Source organism: Apodemus sylvaticus, chromosome 1 (genome assembly GCF_947179515.1).
Source record: "Apodemus sylvaticus chromosome 1, mApoSyl1.1, whole genome shotgun sequence".
In the NCBI taxonomy this organism is placed as follows: Eukaryota; Metazoa; Chordata; class Mammalia; order Rodentia; family Muridae; genus Apodemus; species Apodemus sylvaticus.
The window spans coordinates 195,785,835-195,798,462 of record NC_067472.1 but is presented as its reverse complement, the minus strand read 5'-3'; positions in this window follow the sequence as shown (position 1 = coordinate 195,798,462).

Below are 12,628 nucleotides of genomic sequence, written 5' to 3'. Positions count from 1 at the left end.
GATCACATTCAATTAAATTCAAGTTAGATATGGTGGTGCACTCCTTAAGCCCAACACTTGGAACACCAAAGCAGGTAGATCTCTGTGAGTTCCAGACCAGCCTTGACTACAGAGTAAGTCACAGGACTACCATGGCTGTTACAGAATAAAAAACTGTCTCAAATAAAAGAGACAGATCAAACTGTACTCAAGAAAGCACTTTTATAAATGCAAATCAAAACAACCCTGAGATTTCACCTTACACCAGTAAGAATGGCTAAGATTAAAAATTCAGGAGAAGCAGATGTAGGCGAGGATGTGGAGAAAGAGGAACACTCCTCCACTGCTTTGGGGTTGCAAATTGGTACAACCACTCTAGAAATCAGTCTGGCATTTCCTCAGAAAACTGGGCACCTCACTTCCAGAAGATCCTGCTATACCACTCCTGGGCATATACCCAGAAGATTTCCCCAGCATGTAATAAGGATACATGTTCCACTATGTTCATAGCAGCCCTATTTATAATTGCCAGAAGCTGGAAAGAACCCAGGTGTCCCTCAACAGAAGAGTGGATGCAAAAAAATGTGGTATATATACACAGTGGAGTACTATTCAGCCATTTGAAACAATGAATTCATGAAATTTTTAGGCAAACAGATGGAGCTGGAGAACATCATACTAAGTGAGGTAACCCAGACTCAAAAAATGAATCATGGTATGCACTCACTAATAAGTGGATATTAACCTAGAAAACTGGAATACCAAAAACATAATCCACACATCAAATGAGGTACAAGAAGAACAGAGGAGTGGCCCCCAGTTCTGGAAAGACTCAGTCAAGCATTATAGCACAAACCAGAACAGGGAATTAGGAAGGGGTGGGGGGGGAGAACAGGGGGAGGGAAGGGGGCTGATGGGACTTTCGGGGTTTGGGGGTCTAGAAAAGGGGAAATCATTTGAAATGTAAATGAAAATATATCGAATAAAGAAAAGAAAGTACTTTTATTTAAAGAAAAATTAACTACACATTAGTTAGGAAAAGAAACTGAGAGTAACAGACTCATTTGGCACACACCTATAAAATCAGCAGAGTGGATGTTGGAGAAGAATGGCAAAACCTGGGGACCAGCCCTCTTGGGAGCTCTCACAGACTCAGTAGCCAACAAAAGACCACACACACACACACACACACACACACACACATGGGTTGAACTTAGGCCCCCATAATATATTTAGCAGATGTGCACCTCAGTCTTCATGTGGGTCCCCCAATAACTAGATTGGAAGCTAATGGCTGTCTCTGGAGCCATTCTTCTACCTAGGCTGCCTTGAGTGGCCTCAAAAGGAGAGGATGCACCTGATCCTGCAGAGACTTGATGCATTAGGTTCAAGGTAGACCCATGGGGAAACCCTATGAGAAAAAGGGAATAGAGTAGTGACTGTCAGGTAATGTTGAGAGGTAGGTAGTGTTGAGAACATAAAATGGATGTATTTATTAATGGGAAACACTGCCTAGACAAAGATGAAGGAGAAACTGAGGCAATTTCCAATTAATTGCCAGCACAAATTGTAAACCATCCTATGGGCAAGAACCAACCCCTGACACTATCAATGATACTCTGTTATGTTTGTCAATGGGAACCTTGCATAACTATGCTATGCTCATTGTTATACTCCTGGAGAACTGGCTAGCCCAATTTTAATCTGATGCCTGCCATTCAGCAACCAATGAGACCTAAAGCAGAGGCACATAGGCAGAAATATAGGCAGAGCCACGGAAGCGCCACAGAACGGGTAAAAGACTGCAGTAGTTAGAGCAGTTGAAAATACCAAGAAAACACAGCCCACCGGATCAAATAAGCTAGGCTTACAGAGATTTACAGAGATGGAAGCAACAATCAGGCAGTTTGTATAGGTCTGACCAAGGTCCCTACATATGTGGTCCTGTAGCTTGGAGTGCCTGTCTTTGTCACTGAGGTAGATTTCTATGTAGCAAAATGCTGGATCCTGTTTTCAAATCCAGTCTGTTAGTCTATGTTTTTATTGGTAAATTATGTTCATTGAGATTAAGAGATATTAAGGAAAAGTGATTGTTGCTCCCGGTTATTTTTGATGTAATTTTTATGTTTGAGTGCTTCTCCTCTTTTGGATGTGTTGAAAGATTATTACTTCCTTTTTCTAAGGTGTAGTTTCCCTCCTTGTGCTGGCATTTTATATTATCTTTGTAGGGCTGGATTTGTGGAAAGATATTGGGCAAATTTTGTTTTATCATGGAATATCTTAGTTTTTCCATATATGGTGATAAGAGTTTTGGTGGGTATAGTAGTCTGGGCTAGCGTTTGTTTTCTCTTATGATCTGTATGAGATCTGCACAAGATCTCCTTGTTTTCATGGTCTCTGGTGAGAAGTCTGGCGTAATTCTGATAAGTTTTCCTTTCCATTACAGGTTTGAATGGTCTTTCTTTGTCAAGTGCATATCTGTTCTTGTCCAGTCTGTTTGGATTTCTGTAGGCTTCTTGAATGGTCACAGGCATCTCTCTCTTTACGTCAGGGAAGTTTTCTTCTACAATTTTGTTGAAGTTATTTACTGGTCAATTAAGTTGTAAATCTTTATGCTCCTCTATACCTATAATCCTTAGGTTTGCTCTTCTCATTGTGGTCTGGATTTCCTGAATGTTTTGGGTTACACGGTTTCTGCATTTTGCATTTTCCTTGATGGTTGAGTCAATGCTTTCTATGGTATCTTCAGCATCTGAGATTCCTTCATCTAACTCTTCTATTCTGTTGCTGATGCTTGTATCTATGACTCTTGAATTCTTACCAAGGTTTTCTATCTCCAGAATTGTATCCCTTTGTGATTTCTTTGTTGTTTCTAGTTCCACTATTAGATCCTGTATGGTTTTGTTCAATTCCTTCACCTGTTTTTTTTTGTTTCTTTGGTTTGTGTGTGTGTGTGTGTGTGTGTGTCTGTGTGTGTGTGTTTTCCTGTAATTCCTTAAGAAAGTTTTGTGTTTTCTCTTTAAGGGCTTCTACCTGTTGACAAATGTTCTCCTGTTTGTATTTAAGGGAACTATTTATGTCCTCTCTGACGTCCTATATCAGCATCATGAGATGTAATTTTAAATCCAGATCTTGTTTTTCTGGTGTGTTGGGGTATCCAGGACTTGCTGTTGTGGGGGATCTGGGTTCGCATGGTTCCATGTTGACTTGGTTTGTTGCCAGTGTTCTTGCATTTGATTTTTGCCATCTGGTTATCTCTGGTGCTAGCTGGTCTTGATGTCTCTGACTGTGGTTTAACTGTCCTGCTAGCCTATGTATCTGAACTCCAGGGAGACCCATTCTCTCTAGGAGGAGTTTATGTATGCAGATCTGGGATAATGTGTGAGCTCAGGTGTACATAAAGAAATCAAAAGTATCCTGTCACCAGCTGATTCTTGATTCCTGTGTCCTGATGGTTCTTAGCAGGTCCCACTTTGTCCAGAAATTTGAGAATGGTGGTGGCCTCACCTTTGGACACAGATTGGTAGGCACTCCTGAAAGACTAGCTTCCTTGTGGTGGTATTTCTATATGTAATTCTGTGGCCCAGCATCTTATCTGGATGCAGACAAAAATCAAAAGTCTTCTGTCCCAGGCTGATCCTGGGTACCTGTGTTCTCAGGATTTTGGGCTGGTTCCTCTGAGCAGCAGGGGTGGTCCTCCCTGTGCTCTCAAACCTCTCTGCACTCCTGTGTGGTTAGCTATCTCCCTGATTAACCAGGATATGGCACTCTCTGGGAGTGGATCGTCCCCAGCTGGAGAAAGAAACCAAACGCTTCCTGCCTGGGAGTACTTGACATGATCCTCTGAGCAACAGGGATTCTCCTAGCTGTGCTCTCTGGCTTCTCCACACTTCTGTGTGTCTGCTATCTCTGTGCATCACCTGGATATTTGCTTTATCGTTAGAAGTGTTAAAATCTCATCCATCGTGAAGGATAATTCTGCTACCAGTAATAGCCTTCTAACTGACAACCACATCTGTGAGATCAAGGGACAGAATGTCAGTGGCTTGAAGGATGCTCAGACTGCAGATAGACTGTCAAAAGCTGGGACTGTGGTTACCCTCACGATCATGCCTGCTTTTATCTGGGAACATTATTAAACGGATAGCTCCCAGCATTATGAAAAGCATGATGGTTCACTCCAGTCCTGAACTTTAAATGCCTTGTACAGTGAATCACATCACAGCTGAATGTTTCCAGCTTTCCTCTTTGCCTACTTCTCTATTTCTCACATGATGCTTTCCTGGAACCTGAGGGAATGTGGTGCTTGGAAGCCTTTCTATTTTCTATCATAGCTGGGAACCTCACTCTATTTCATATCAGCTTCTGATTTGAAGATTGATGTGTAGCCTTAGGCAGGTTCTAGAGATGTAAAACACTCAAAGTTTTACTTACATTCCTAGATTTGGTTCTTTACTGGGAACCTGATGTGTTTATATATGCCATGGTTATTAGGATAAATGGTGTAGGCTTAGCTTTCCCTGAGAACTGGTCAGCTTTCTCCTAGAACAAAGCACGGTGTTAGTCATGTGTTTCAGTTCTGTGGCATACTTTGAATTTAGTACATCAGCATAGTACATTGCCTTTGATAGTTATTTTTTAAGTTTTCTCTGTGTGGGTATGTAAAATCCAATTAATCAACACTGTTTTCATTCCAGAGAAGCATTATACAGTTGTGTGTACATTGCAAGACACTGTAATGATTGTCATTAAATCTTAATGACCTTCACATCATATGCTTCAATTGTCACCTTAAATATAATAAGCATTTAGTATAAAAGCCAAAATAGAATTATTGCTGCCTTCTGAAACCTGAAGTGTTACCTCTCTATTAAACTGCTATATGCTATATCTGATCAGCTTACTGGTAAAGCTGAGGTGCCTAGTCATATCAAGATTTTCTAGTCACTGTACAAAGAAAATGCCTAAGAGCTGCCCTATTGCTTTCTGAGAAAACAAAGTGCTGTATATTTCATGTGTAAGTTGTTATACTCAATAACGTTTTGGGTCTCTTATTTACTTAGAGAATAATTTGGTAATATCTAAATTAGGGTTTGAATCCTAATATTATGTAACTTTAGCTAAGTTGGCATGGTTTTAGGTGTTTACCTAGTCGTCTTAATTTGTTCCACTTTCTGAATCCTTAATGTAAACAAAAATGGCAAGGACACTTTATCCTGATTTATTTCTTTCTGAATTAGTTAATCTCCTATTCTATTATAGTATGTGATACTATCGTAATAAAGGTAAAAAACGTTAAAAAATATTAGGGGAAAACTTTACCTAATGTGTTGGGTGAAGAACTATAGGTCAGTGGGACATATGCAGTAGTGACTGGAATGTAAATGGATAATATATGTAATAAAATAATTTTCAGGAACTATTTCTCCTTTTATTTCATGAGAACATAATGTAACAATGAAGAATGAATATTTACAGTTGCTTTGAAACAACCCCTCTATATAAACCACAGTGGTACACAACGTCTACAGAAAGGCCTGGTTAATTCCCACAAATACTGAGATGAAGGGTGTACATAACACACTTCTTCATGACTATAAATGTCTGGAATGGTCAAGGAGCTGAGAGAAGTAAGTTGGATTTGGGGTGTAATCCAGAGTAAGCCAGTCCTCGGATTTGTCAAAGTCGTCAAGGATTCTTTGCCAGAGTTCCTCTGCAGATGGACCTGAACCTCGAGCCTCCTCTGGGCAATGGGTGGCAGCTTCTAGGACATCTGTAGATTCAGTCACTGGAGTAAGCCAGTCCTCGGGTATGTCAAAGTCGTCAATGATTCTTTGCCAGAGTTCCTCTGCAGATGGACCTGAACCTTGAGCCTCCTCTGGGCAATGGGTGGCAGCTTCTAGGACATCTGTAGATTCAGTCACTGCTAGATCAGTCTGGGCTTCAACTGCTGCTGATTGACCAGAATCCCAATCTATAATGGGAGCATGGCCAACAAGCAGATCTTCCTGCTGACTACACCTGTCTGCATCACTGGCCTGATAATGATGCAGAGAAGATTCCTGGATGCAGTTGAGTTTGGGAATGGAAACCTCACTAAATGTGCCTGAACACATGGGCTCTCCATTCTCAGCAGCAACAAGAGGTATGGAACCAGGAAAGTGGGTTGATTCAAAAACTGGTTTTGAACTTCCATTGGTCTCTGGCAAAGCTTCTGTAATATTCTGGAGAGCCATCCGCTTGTACTTAGCTCGGCTGTTCTTAAACCAGATCTGGAAAAGAAAGAAGATATCAGAAGAATGCCTGTTGTCCCCTAACAGGACCACAAGGTGAAGATTTTGGATAAAAGGTGTTTGTATAGCAATGATTCACATGTCAGAAACAAAGAAGCAGGAAACTCAAGATGGCTAAGATATTATAATAAAGTAGATTGTGTATGACCAGACAACATAAGACTGGGGAGATTGAGCCAGTGTTTCCTGTATTTTAGCAGGAGCTCTGGTGATTAGATTTCTGAGACCCTGCATGGAAACAATGCTATTCTATATTGCTACCAGGTTGATAAAAATTTGAGTCCCAGCATTTGATTCATAAATATCCACCACCTAAAACTGTCATCACTGCCCTAAGCATTTAAGAACAAAATTAAAGTTTCTGATGGGAAAGTGTAGATTTTTGCTGTTGGATTGAGGGAAAAGAGAGGGGCAGACCTTGATGTCCCTCGCTGTCACACCAACTAACTCTGCCAGCTTCACACATTGATCCTGGTTTGGGTACTGACACTTATCAAAATGTTCTTGCAGCAGGTGCTTTTGTTTTATGGAGTACACAATGCGTTACTTCCGCACCTTTCTTGAAGTCACAGGGCCAGATTGATGGTCACCATATTTCTCTGACAGTACCACAGATCCTATGAGAACATGGAAACAAGATTTCAATTATGTATTTGATAACTTAGACGCCCTGAGGGTTTTTTCAAAGTAGGTAAACCTGGGCCCAGTACAGGATCTAGTTGCATTTGGATACCTGATTTTCTTGATGGTCCTTGGAACTCTTGCTGATGTAGGTCCCTTTCAGGGACTGAAAGACTTGATTGCATTGGATTTGTTGGGGTCAATATGGGACTGTAATAAACTTGAAAGGGTAAGTTCCTTGCAGTCTCTTGAAGCCTTTGGGGTCTGGTTTCTATGGGTGCACTTGAAGGCATTTGGAATTTTGGATACAAGGAGGGACCTTCAGCCCTATGTGTGTTCCGAACCTATTGGAATATGTTCTGGAGAATCTAGTAAAAGAAAACACGTCAAAAAACGTACAGAGAGCACTGATTTACCCATCCTGCCTACCCAGCATTTGGTTTGGACTGTTACAGAGCAGGAATCAGACAGGAGCTTCATTCTTTCTGAACAACTGCCTGTGTTTCCAAATCTTACAAGTATTCTCAGTATTGAAATAAATATGCACTTGGCTCCAGTATTAACAAGAGGTTGCCAGTCCAGGTAAGCTGGCAATTGAATGTTCATTTCCAATGTTTAAATTTTCCATATCCTACACTTCTGGCTGTGAAATTTTGTTGGGACAGACTACTAGCTAGTCTGCCTCTTCCCATGAAAATAAAAGCCTGAAGGCTTCACAGGATTTCTGTGGCATGCAGGGCAACTGACACAAAAGTCAAATCTCAAACCCAGGAATTCTGCAAACAGAGTAAATGGACAACTGACACCAAAGTCTGAAGACCTCCCAGGGGCACTGCAGCATGCAGAGAAACTGAATCGACAGTCTGAAAGCCTGTCGGGAATTCTTTTGCATGCAGGGAAACAAAACCTACAGTACTTATGCTTCCCTGGGTAACAGCGAAACATAGGGCAACAGCTTGACAAATCCTCTCAAGAGTAAACAGTATGAAGGCATCCCAGTAGATGTGTCACAGCCAGGGCAACATATCTCCAGCTTCTCTGCCTCTCTAAAGAACCCACAATTCAAAGGTCTTCAAGAAGGCCTCCCTGAAGACACACGGCCACCAGGGCAACAAGTCACCAGTGTACATGCCCCTCTGAAGGTTCCCCAGTGAGAAGATCCCACAGGAGGTTTGCCACATCCAAGGCAACTGGCCTACCATGAGACTTGAGTCAACCTAGGGACAAAAAAGAAAACTCCCAAACAGAAACACCCCAACCAGAAAAAAACTCCCTATAACCATATGACAAGAGGCAAGAGCAAGACCATGAGAAACAGAAGCCAGTAAAATTTGGCATTATCAGAAACTACTTCTCCCACCACAGCAAGCCCTGGATAGACAAATGCACTTGAAAGTCAGGAAGATGACCTAAAATCTTATCTTAATGATAATAGAATCCTTTTAAAGAGATATAAATAACTCACATAAAGAAATATAAGAAAACGCAAGTGAACAGGTAGAAGCACTTAGAGAGGAAACACATAAATCCCATAAGCAATACAGGAAGATACAATCAGAAAAGTGAAAGTTTTTATTAATGCAGTCCAAGACCTAGAATTGGAAGTAGATATAACAAAGACAAATATAGGCAACCCTGGAAATTGAAAACCAAGGAATGAGATCTGGGATAATTAATCATTACCAGGAGAATACAAGACATAGAAGAAAGAAAGCAGCAGTCTCAACTAACCTGGACCCCCCAAGATCTCTCAGAAACAAGACAACCACCAATTAAGCGTACACCAGCTGATATGAGGCCCCCAACACATACTCAGCCGAAAACTGTGGGACTGTACTCCCTCAGAAAAGATGTACCTATCCCTAAAAAGACTGGAGTCCCGAAGTGGGCAGGGAGTTCTTATAGGTAGGGGGTGGGTTGAAGACATTCTCCCTGAGAAGGAAACTAGACTTACAGGATGTGGAACTTTCCGTGGGAGGACCAGAAGGGGGATAAAATCTGGATTGTAAAAAAGATTAAATATTTTTTAAACAAAGGAATATTATCATAATTGGAAAAACATGATCCCAGTTTCTCCTCCTTGCAGTATGACACCCTGTGACAAAATAAAGAATCAAGGGCAATGGAACATGTCCCATTTCCATGGACCCTTTCCACTCCCGTATTCTAAACAAGAGCATTGATGATCTAATTACTCTGGATGTCAGAAGGCACATACACCTAAGCCAGATCCCCTGATATTGAAGTGCTATACCAAGGACTTAGCCTTAATTGAATCTCCCTATCATGAACCCTCCCACAGGCTCCTCCTTTCATCCTCTAGAATCCAGCAGCTATACACACCCTGTTGTAACATCCAGTCTGTAGCCACAACTTAATATCTAATGGAAATATGGCCAGATCATAGACTTTTTTTGTACTCTTTTCTTTTGTGACTGAGTTTCGCTAAATGAACTATGCTGTATGTGAGTCAAACAGAACACAAGGCTGAAACAGAATTCAGAAGGATCAGCCTAACTGTTACTTCCCAAGCAGGGCTAAGACTAAAGGTGTGTAACAAAGAACTGAGCCATCCTGTAGGATTTCCTCCTAACATGGGCTCCATCGAGAAAATAAAAATTTTCCTTACTCTCTAGGAGCAATCTCAAAAAATGCGTCTCTTCTCATGCTGCTGCCAAGAGGACATGCACATTTCCGGCCACCTCTAACACCTATTTATTTCTCCAAACTTTCTCTTCTGAGACTGAGACAGGTTCCATGTGCATGCCCCTGACTTCCTGATTCACACTATACATGCAAGCCAGGGCTCACAATTACAAAAACCCACTTGCCATTAGTTTCCGAGTCCTGGGATTAAAGGTGTGGTCCATGCATCCAAAATGGTTACAGATTTTAGATGAAGGGGGCCTGCTCAGCCAAACACCATCCAAGATGTCACACTTTTGAGTCAGAATGCCACTACTATGCCTTATCTAGGCAATCTGGAGCCTCAATTGGTCCCAAGGTCACTTGAGATCCCATTGTCAGTTCTTTCCTTTGTCCTATAGACAGGCCTCACTATCTATTGATCCAGGCTTTCTGAACAGCCCAGGATTCAATCTTGTGCTTAGAATGAAGAATAGAGCCCCTTGAGGTCTCTTGAAAGCTCATCCATAGAGTGCCCCGATCAGGGCAAATCACTGCTCTGCACTGTTCACATTTATGGGATAGACTTGAACCATCTACTAAATTTAAATAACATCTTCTGCATGTATACAGGGCATATTTTATACTTCACCAATCAAACACCCATACAAGCTAAAAAAATCACCAAAAATCCTCCTCCACTGTCTCCCAAATTTTCCCCAACTTGATATCCCCTTTACATAGCAACCTTAGACATTTCATGCAACTCACCAATTCACCAGGAATGAAGAGGGTTCCTGTAACCTGCTCAGTCCTCTGTCTTTGAAATCTCCTTAGAAGACCTGCCCTTATATATCTCTCCTAACCTGGAATTCAAAGCCCCTCCCACCCTTTGGCTCCTCCTACTTGCAATATTCAAATCCATTATTCTCTCCCACCCTTTGATGCTACTCCAGGTGTAGCCTCATTTTATAGAACCCATGAATTTAAATTATTTGGTTTGTAATCCTTTATTTCTTTACATTTGATATTTTACTTTTATTACTTCCCAGTTCACCTGTTACTTTCCTCCCAGACCTCCCTCCCACAATTTTTTATCATATTCCTAATCCCATGTCTCCAAGAGAATGCCTTCCACACCAGGCCTTAGGTCTGGTTTAAATAATTTAATGTGTGTAGCCATCTTACTTTTGTTTCTGTCTGGTTTTTAAGGTATAAATATGTTCTGCATGTCTTGGTTATATAGTTTTGACTGGGAGTGCACTGAATCTATAGTTTGCTTTTGGCAAGGTGGCCATTTTTACTACCTTAATTCTGCCAATCCATGATCATGAAAGAGATCTTTCCATATTCTGAGATCTGCTTTGATTTCTTTCTTCAGAGACTTGAAATTCTTGTCATACAAATTTTTCACTTGCATACTTAGAGTGACACCAAGATATGTAATGTTATTTGTGACTATGGTAAAGGGTGTCATTACCCTATTTTCTTTCTCAGCTTATTTATTCTTTGAGTAGAGGAAGGCTACTGATTTGATTGAGTTAATTTTACATCCAGCCACATGGCAGAAATTGTTTCTCAGTTGTAGGAGTTCTCTAGTGTTGTTTTATTGGGTTGCATAAGTATACTATCATATCATCTGCAAATAGTGATGTTTTGACTACCTCCTTTCCAGTTTGTAACATTTTGACAAGTGTTACAAACTGTACCTCCTTTTGTTCTCTAAATGCTCTAGATAGATCTTCAAGTACTATATTGAATAAATAGGGAAAGAGTGGGCAACATTTTCTGGACCATAATTTTAGTAGGATTACTTCAAATTTCCTCTATTTAGTTTGATGTTGGCTTCTGGTTTGCTGTATATTGCTTTTACTATGTTTTGGTATAGGCCTTGAATTCCTGATCATTCCAAGACTTTTAACATGAAGGGATAGTGAATTTTGTCAAATGCTTTCTCAGCATCTAACTAAATGATCTTGTGGGGTATTTTTTTTTGAGTTTCTTTATGTAGTGGATTACATTGAAAGATTTCTATATATTGAACCACACTTGCATTGCTGTGATGAAGCCTATTTGATCCTGGTGAATTACTGTTTTGATGTGTTCTTGGATTCGGTCAGCGAGAATTTTATTGAGTAGTTTTGGATCACTGTTCTCAAGGGAAATTGGTCTGGAATTCTCTTTCCTTGTTTAATCTTTGTTTGGTTTATGTATAAGCAATACTGTGGCTTCATATAATGAATTGTGAAGGATACCTCGGGTTTCTGATTTGTGGAATAGTTTGAAAAGTATCCGTAGTAGGTCTTCTTTGAAGAACTGATAGAATTCCCAACAAACACATCTGGTCCTGTGTTTTTGTTGTTGTTGTTGTTGTTGTTGTTGTTGTTGTTTTTGGTGATGGTGGTGGTGGTGGTGGTTGTGGTTGTGGTGGTGATGGTGGTGTTTTGGGAAGACTGTTAATAACTGAATCTATTTCCTCACGTGTTATGGGACTATTTTGATGGTTTATCTGATCAGGTTTTAACATTGGCAGCTGGCATGTGTCTACAAAACTGTCCATTTCATCCAGATTTCCCAATTTTGTTGAGTATAAGCTTTTGTAGTAGCATCTGATGATATTTGGAATTTCTGCAGTTTCTGTTGTTATATCTCCCTTTTCATTCCAATTTTATTAATTTGCGTGTTTCCTCTATTCCTTCTTGTTAGTCTGCTAAGTGTTTATCTATCTTGTTGATGTTCTCAAAGAACCAACTCTTGGTTTTGTTGATTCTTTGTATAATTCTTTTTGTTTCTACTTTGTTGATTTTGGCCTTGAATTTGTTTATTCCCTGCCATGTATTCCTCTTGGATGTATTTGTTTCATTTGGTTGTAGAGCTTTCAGATATTCTGTCAAGCTGCTAATGTAAGCTCTCTCCATTTCCTTGTTGGAGGCACTTAACTATATGAGTTTTTCTCTTAGCACATATGACTATTGACAGCTTTTCAGGATTTCTAGTTGCAACTGCTTTAAGAGGAGAACCTTCTAGAAAGTTTATTGTTCATTGTTTACAGGCTTTTACTGCTAAGGGACTGCCTAAAGTTGGCAAGACAGATAATGGGCCTGCATACA